This window comes from Arachis hypogaea, chromosome 4, assembly GCF_003086295.3.
Source record: "Arachis hypogaea cultivar Tifrunner chromosome 4, arahy.Tifrunner.gnm2.J5K5, whole genome shotgun sequence".
NCBI lineage: Eukaryota > Viridiplantae > Streptophyta > Magnoliopsida > Fabales > Fabaceae > Arachis > Arachis hypogaea.
This window is the reverse complement of record NC_092039.1, coordinates 126417118-126425940: the sequence shown is the minus strand read 5'-3', so window position 1 is coordinate 126425940 and position 8823 is coordinate 126417118. Positions and strand designations below refer to the sequence as shown.

Sequence of the window (8823 nt, the reverse complement as noted above, 5' to 3'; positions counted from 1 at the left end):
ATCTTATACCTCAGCTCCCATTTTTTGCTGTTTCTCTTAAATGTTATGATAGCTTGCATTCAGGGGCGGAGCTAGAAATTATTTTGGGAGGGGCTAACATGAAAAATATAAGTTAAAAAGAAAGAAAAATTAAAAATTAAAAAGAGGTTAAACTAAAAAATCAAAAACTTATACATACACCTTATTAGTTTGGGGGGGCCATTGCCCCCCTTGCTCATAACGTGGCTCCGCCACTGCTTGCATTGCAAGTCTCAAATTACTTACTTTGATGTAATATTCATATAGCTTATTAGGTTATTCCAGCTTGGAACATTACTTAGTGCCATATAAAAAAAAAGCTGGTCTAGTCTTATACTATACACAAGTCTCAAGTAGAAAGAGCATCACATCAAATTGAATCATAAGATTGAGTGTCCTAACTTACAACCTTACTAATATTTCACCCCTTTGATTTATGTTCTTTTTGATATGGCTGGCTTGTTTAGGTACACTACTCACGCTATATGTGTCGAAAATCTGTTGCCCCTTCCTAGTAACATTTTATTTGTGTTAATTTTGATCACATTATGATATGATGGATCATCTTCTTTGTGTTCTATGCAGGCCATGAAGTTTTATGACTGTGATGGCTTAATTCAGACAATAGTTTTGTGAATATGTCATTTTCTAACTGATTTTATGTGTCAAGATTAAGCAATCTTGGATTCATTACCTAGAATTTAAGGTTCCATCTAGCTATAGTGTATAATAACATGTTATAGTTATGAACCAATCTGAGCTTGCATTACTATTACTTTTGCTTATGATCCATGCTTAGGCATAAGAACTTAATGCAAAATATGTTAGTCAAATGAGCTGCATTACCAGTTTACCTCCATTGTTGAGTGGAATGGTGCAACTACTTTAATTTGATTTGAAGAAAAGGAACTTCTCGGAGATATTTGTGCTGGGACAAGCGAAGTGTAGCAGTGTATTTTTATATCGATGGTGGCGAAACTATGATATGGTCATATGGGTGTATTTAAACAGGGGAGGCTACAACATTATCGACGTTCTTTTTTCTAGTTTGAGTATTAATAAATCTGATAAGAAGATGAAAAAAGATATGTAACAATGTCTCATGTTTTGCAACTACTTCAGAGCGTGCTTGGTTACTTACTTTCACTTCACAATGAGAAATAAAATTATTTTTTAAATGCACTTTCTTTTAGAGCAACGTTAAAATTTGGTTAAATTTATGATTTATGTGGTAAAAATATTTTCTATTTAAAGTTTTAGTATTCTATTTATAGGATTTCATGAGAAAAGAAAATAAAAATACTAAAAAATATAATAAAAAAATATAATAAAAAATTTCTTTAGTTAAACTCATCTTTATTACTGTCCACACTTAAAAATCTGAAACAAAAAAAGCTAAGCATTTATTTTTATTAACTTTTCCTTGTATTTAAGGGGTGGCAATAGGGTAAATAAGGGAGAATTTTTGTCCTACTTGATCCGGTCTTCCCTGTAATAACCTGCATAAAATTTGTCTCATTTTTATATGTGGATAATTAAAAAATTGAACCCTAACCTATTTTGCAGTTATTCGTCCCGCCCTTACAATTATTAAAATCTAACAAATAAAATTAAATTTAAAAATAATATAATGTCATTAATTATTTGGCTTTGGGTATGATGCGTCACAAGATGATTATGTAGTAGTTGTAGCATATAAGGGTAAAGACGGCGAAAACCATTTTGATCTGTGTTGTTTGAGAAGCAATTCATGGATTAATCTTGATGCTGCACTTCCCAAATCATTGTACTGGGATGATTGGAAACCCATGCTAAGGGGTTGTTCTGTAACAGGGTTAGAGGAATGCTAGGGGGCAGCAACTTTTGTGATTTATAGCCATCAAATAGCTATCAATTATGGTTTTAATGGTGTGAGATTTTATCCAATGGCTCACTTTTTTTTGCTGGTTACATACTGGCCAGAATTTAACAAAGTTGTTGGTCTCCTAGATTTTTCCAACAGTGTTATTCATTCATTGGTCTACTTATGAGTACTGCATTGACATTCTTATCTTTGATCTGAAGGAAAGAAGTTTCTCCAAGATATCTGTGCCAATAGAAAGAGACCTATGTAAACCCTGTCTTGTCCTGCTAGGAGGGTGCCTAGCCTTGTATTTTTATGAAGAGATTACAACTGAGATATGGGTGATGAAAGAATATAAAGTGCAGTGGTCTTGGACCCTCTATGAGATTCCGCTTGGATCCTTTAAGCCTCTGTGCTTATCTGCTAATGGGGATATTATTGGAAGATGTTATCCTTCAGATGGTGAAATAGAGTTCTATATATATAATGTCAGAGGAGAGCCGCTCAAACATGTTCAATATGTTCTTTATGGTGAGCCTTCCAACCACATAAGGTCCGTTGTGCATGTAAGTGTGCTTTGCACAGTTTTCTTGCTGTTAATTTTGCTTGCATATTATTCATTAAAAACAAATAAGCTTGACGGATTATGCAGTAAGTTACAACCAAATGTGAGTTTTCATCATTGATAGTGAATTTGAAGTCCGTTAACCCATGTCTTGCTTCTTATTGTCACGTCTCCCATTGAAGTTCTTTGAGATTAAAATTATTTCTTTTTTTCATGTCTAATGCGGTGAATTTTACTGGTTGATCTTTTTTGCAGGCTCTCAGAATCACAAAGAGGTCAAACAAGGGAAGGGAATTAGGAGTAAATATGGGAACAACTTGGACACTTGATTGTGTTGTAAATATAGTGTGATATTGGCAAGTTGAGCTGGAATGAAGCTCCTCAATATTCTTATTCTATTTTGCTTTTGCCTTAAAGTATGATTTCCCTTCCAACTATAATTGGGGAGAACTCAAACATTTGAAAATGCAATTGAGTTTCCTCTATGGTAGCGCATAATAACTTAACATGTTATAGTTATGAACCAATCTGAGCTTGCATTACAATTACTTTTGCTTATGATCCATGCAAAATGTTAGTCAAATGAGTTGAGTTACCAGTTTACCTCCATTGTTAAGTGGAATGGTGCAACTACTTTAATTTGATTTGAAGAAAAGAAGCTTCTCGGAGATATTTGTGCTTGGACAAGTGAAGTTTAGCAGTGTATTTTTATAATGATGATGTCGAAACTCAAGATATGGGTCATGAAACAGGGGAGGCTGCAATATTGTCCACATTTTTTTTCTAGTTTGACTATTGATGAATCTGATAAGAAGATGAAAAAAAAAATGTAACATTGTCTCATGTTTTGCAACTAGTTCAGAGCTTGCTTGGTTACCTACTTTCACTTCACAATGAGAAATTAATTTTTTTAATGCACCTTGTCAAACTAACATTAAAAATTGGTTAAATTTATGATTTATTTGGTTTGTGAAAATATTTTGTTTAAAGTTTTAGTATTTTCTATTTATAAGATTTCATGAAAAAAGGAAAAATAAAACAAAAAATACTAAAATATAATGAACAATTTTTTCCCTTGGCTAAAGTGGTTTTTACTACTGTCAACACTAGAAGTCTTAAGACAAAAGAAACAAGCTAAGCATTTATTTCTATTAACTTGCATTGTGATGCATGATGAAAAGATCAGTGAGTCTTTTTTTTGGCTAAGATAGGTAGTTTTATTAAAATGATGAAAGGTCTAAATTCGAACAACAGGCAAAAAGAAATTGGAATGGTTCCACCAGTGTCTAACTAAGAATAATGGCTATTACAATTTGGGAAAAAGTCAATTGGGAAAATTAGGTCGTCCTCTTTCTCTCAGTTATCATTGTCTGTGCTAGCTTCACACTGAGAGATGGTGATCGTCGAACTCCTCCAAAAACCAATTCATTTCTTGCTTTCCAAAGTTGCCAGAGTAAATTGGCCACCAATTCATTTCTTCTGGAACTTGAATTTGGACTTTCTGCCAGGCTTCCAGGGAATCGGGACAAGTTAGTAGACAGTGGGTAACTGATTCCTCTTCTTCCTCACACCTTGGGCATTTTGAATTTATGTTCGGAATCCTGGAGTGAAGCTTGCTCCGAACAGGTAACCCTTCATGTATGAATTTTCATATGAAGTTTTTAACTTTTGGCTGATTTTTAAGCTTCCATATACTTGACCAAAGAGATTTGTTTCTGTAAATTTCAGAAAGTCAATTGGAGGATGAAAAAATTGGAAGGCTAACCGGTATCCAGAATCCGCTGAATATCCACCATTTTCTCCTTCATCCAGGTAACTGAATCCTCTCCTTCATGGATTGTGGTGTTGAGAATTGATTCTGTGGTGTCTGTGGTGAAGAACTGTCTGATTTTTGTTTGGTTCCACTATCTAGTTGGTAGGATTAACTCTGAGACTCGAACTGGTGTATAACTTGAATCTGTATCAATAATTGGAGAAATTGCTAGAAAGTCCTTAACCCATGAATCTTCTTTTATCCGGATCAGTTGACCCCCTCTTACTCTCCAGAGAATACCTTTTTCCAGTACTTTCCTGCCATCCAACACACTTCTCCAACCCCAGGATGAGTTATGGCCTGCCTGCACTTCTAGGAATGTTGAGAATCTGTGATATTTAGCCTTATAAACTTTGGCAATCAGAGAGTTTGGACAAGTCAAAAGTCTCCAACCTTGCTTGGCTAGCATAGCAAGGTTGAAGGCTTTGAGGTCCTTGAAATTTAGCCCTCCCTGACTCCTTGGCCTACATGAAATCTGCCAACCAACCCAATGCATCCGCTTTTCAGAGGCTTTTTGACCCCACCAGAACTGTAGCATAGCCTTTTGTAGTTCTTCCAAGAATAATTCTAGAAGTTTAAAACAGCTTAGAGTGTAGATAGGAACCACCGATACGACTGCTTTAATAAGAGTCTCTCTACCACTAGTGGATAATAAACCCCTTTTCCAATGTTAAAGCTTTTTGTTAACCTTAAAAAGATCAGTAAGTCTTCATACAATAGGAATTAAAATTGTTATCTTGTATGTTGTAACTACTAATGAATTTTGATGGTAAACTTGAATTCAGCAAATGCTTATTATGAAATCACATTAATCCTTGAATTAGGATTTGTTGTTCATTGGTTGAAACCTTTGACCAAAATCAACAGTAACTCAAAAAAAAAATTATGGTTGCTGTAAATTGCTTCCAAATAACCGTTTCCAAAGTTGCATTATTTCTAGAAACTGAAAAGAGAACAAAAAAACGCAGGAAAATGATCGTCTTTTTAACTGGATTGATGGAATAGGCATATGAATCTTCTTACTTGCTAAAAGTCCTAACATTATTGGATAACAGTAATGAAGCAATCGAGCATGGAGCAGAAGAAGCTCAAGAGCACCAACAATCTCCTTCCTCCAGAGCTGAAACGACAATCTTACTGAGGGTTCCCATCAAACACCTTGTGTGTGTCAGGTGCGTTTCCAAGCTATGGAACACTCACATTTATAAGTTGTTTGATTAAGAAGTTTTATATATATGTATATGCTTGTTTGTTTTCATGAAAAAATATTTTTGTATTTTCAAAGAAAACAGCAATACGATTTTGAGTTAAAGGCTCCTATTTTATTATTATGTATATGAAAATCGTCATAATAGTTTTGTTATTAGAGTAACATAACCGGAAGCATAGCATTCTGATAGTAAAGGTGATACAATAATGATAGAATATTTGGATGAAATTGTCAATTTTTATATATTCTCTACAATATTAATTTTTAAATGTAATAAATTTCTTTATGATGTAGGTTTTTAATTCAGTTTTCTAATTGGCTTTTTGATGTGTTATGAATTATGATTATGAGTGTGCAATGAGGGTTTAAATATACACTTAGTATTGTGTATTTAGGGCTCAAACATGTACACATAATTACAAAAATTTAACTGTCTTGAGTATAGGCTTTTACAACTTTTAGAATTGTTACAAATTTCGTATTGTAAACTATATTGTGGACACTAATACCAGTCTTGTGTCACTTATTATTTCTCCTGTTTTTTCTAGGCCTCTATCAAAGTATCATAATAGAAAAGACTACTTAATTTGCTTGCTTCTATATTTTTTTATTTGGTTGTTTAATGACTAAAGATGAGATAATGAATGTACAAGTAAAATTGGCTATGTAAAACTTAAAGATGTTTTATTTTATCAATTACATACACAAAATATACACTTTTCTTTTTAATCTTGCTCTTAACGCGATTGGTTTTAAATAGTTCTCTAGCAAATTATGGCAGATTCAAACAAAAATAAATTAATGCTTAATCACCTTGTATGTCAAACTACAAAAGTTTAAAATGAAGAATATAACATAGTTTTGAGTAAAAGACAAATAGGTCTCTAACCTTTTAAAATGCGGACATTTTTGTCCCTCAAGATTGGAAAATACATTTCAATCCTCCACGTTTTAAAACGGCCGACAATTATACCCCTCCGTCCGTTTTGGGCCAAAAACGGCAACGGAGCCAACTGACATGGAGGGGTAGAGAATGACGTGTCCGTTACACTTACTGAAGTGGATTGGGACGAATTATTAGTGGACAAATCTATCCCTTAAGTGCAAAACGACGCCGTTTCCACCAGTGAGCCCTATTTCATCAAAATGCAAGGTGGAAGCCATGGCCGCTGCTGGTGCGATCGTCCATGATGAGTGAGGGGGGCTCTTCATGCACAAGACCTGGACGGGGATCTTCATGCGCTGTTGCAGGAGGATGTGATCGAGATGGGGTTGCCGCGAAGTGCTTCTGCGGCATTTATGCCATTCTTTACAAGTCAAGAACAGCATCTAATCCCAATAGGATGTTTCTCGGGTGTCCATTCTTCAAGGTGAGTGATTATTTTGATAGTAGTTGGATGAGACTGTTCTGTGTCTAATTACGGCGTTATCTGAAAAATTGCTCTAGGTTAAAGAACGGTATTGCCGGTACTTTGTCTGGCTTGATGAACACCTGAAAAAAATTAGGGCCATGGAGTCTGAAGCATTGGGTGCTGTGGATGATGTTGGAGGGGTAGACGTTGAAGATCAAGTGGTGCGAAGTCAGGAATTGGAAACAAAAATTCAACTGGTGCGAAGTCAGGAACTGGAGAAAAAAATGGAAGAGTTGGAGAGGAAACTATTATGTATGGAGAAGGAAAAAAATAAGTATGTGGCATATTGCTTTGATTAGTGTAGTTGTTTTTCTTGTTGTTGTATGTTTCTTAAAGTGGTGAGAATGAATTGATGTACAATGTTGATGATGTAATGAAAATTGCCATTGTTGAACAAGTAAAAAATACTGTGAATCAGCTATTATATAAGGTAGTACTTCTGCATAGATTATGACCAAAATATAAACAACAATGTATCTGTCTTAATCCAAAACATAACAGCATAAGTTTGCCACAAAATAACAAAACATCTGGTTGGCATGTAAACAAGTTTGCCAAACTACAATAAGTAGACAGTGTTGTTTAATTCATACTAAAGACTAGGACAAAAAAATAGAAATTCATTCAGTAGTGTTCAGTTCTTCTGATTGTTGGATCCAGGAGTTGGGATGAAATTCATTCCTATGGCCTCACTACCAGCAACTTTCAAGGTCTCTTCTAATGTAGCGACACTGGCACTGATGCTTTGAGTCTGGGTTGTATCTGGGGGTGGAGTTGGTAGTGGATTTGAAGGTGGATTTGCACTTGTTCGGGGCCTTCTGATTGTCTGCTTGGGTCTGAATTTAGAGGCAGCAGCAGGGGTTTTGGGTTGACCCATTCTTGGCAGCTGGGATGGAGGCCTGAATAGAGGTTGGACTGGAGCAGATGGTGTTGTTGCTGCAGCATTCTGGCTGATGACATCATTCTGCAAAAGTAACCGAATTATTCAGTTGTTCAAATGCATGGACAAGAATAAAGTGATTGGCATTATGAGTGTATTATTTAGGGGGGCTTACTGGAGACTTTTCTTGCGCAGCATTATTCTCAGCAAAACTTTCAGTCTGTGTCTGGTTTTCATCCTATGCAACATAGATCCAACAAGGAAACAACATGGACAAATTAATCCTTAAAAAAAATTATAATGACATCGTAACCACTGACAAAATTTAAAATGTACAGATTTATCCTAAAGCATAGCAGGGATATCTCTGGTTGAGGGGCTGATTGTGAAAGGGGAAGCAGCACCAAGGGTTGTGTGTTGTCAGCAGTCTTCTTAGCTTTTTTCTTTTTTGGTTTCCAATTTGGGTTGCTTGGTGCTCCCTTACAGGTCTTATAGTTATGGTCTTTCTCATTGCACTTGTTGCATGTCACTTGAAAGCTTCTCTTAAGCTTGTCACCCTGAATATGAGACTCAGCAGGATCCTTGTTGCGATTGTGTACCTTTGGCCTCCTAATAGGTCGCTTGATGTGTGGTGGAGCAGGCCTCAGCTGGTCAGTGGTTATCCAAAATTTCTCACTTGAAACTGGTTTTATGCAATGTGCATATGTCTTGTGAATAGATTCCATACATAACCAGGGATGCACATAATCATCTACCTGGTCATGCCTCTTTCTAATTGCAGTAATACCGTGAATGCATGGCATTCCTGAATCAAAATCACATAACATATTACCTAGCATTATATAAGATCAGCCTTAAAGAAAATCATTCAAAATAAACTATGTACCGGTCAATTGCCAAACATTGCATGAACAAGTGTGTTTGATCAAATCCACATCTACTTTGGTCTGCTTTCTGCTAACTTGAAATCTTTTTCGTTCGTTATCTCCCACCCACTCGGCAATCCACCTACTGCTGGGTTTTATCCGCCTCTGCAACCTTTTCTCCTAGACGGGTGCAAGCTTTCCACTATGGCGCTCTAA

The 8823-nt window shown here is 35.6% G+C and overlaps 1 long non-coding RNA gene across 1 annotated transcript; it reads left to right on the top strand.

Moving 5' to 3' along the window:
* The first annotated feature begins 3607 nt into the window (after positions 1-3607).
* LOC112744766 (uncharacterized) lies at positions 3608-7906 on the top strand. Its single transcript, XR_011881529.1, has 4 exons — positions 3608-4052; positions 4155-4238; positions 5295-6819; positions 6897-7906. It is a non-coding gene; the product is annotated as an uncharacterized lncRNA (long non-coding RNA).
* Positions 7907-8823: the final 917 nt, after the last annotated feature.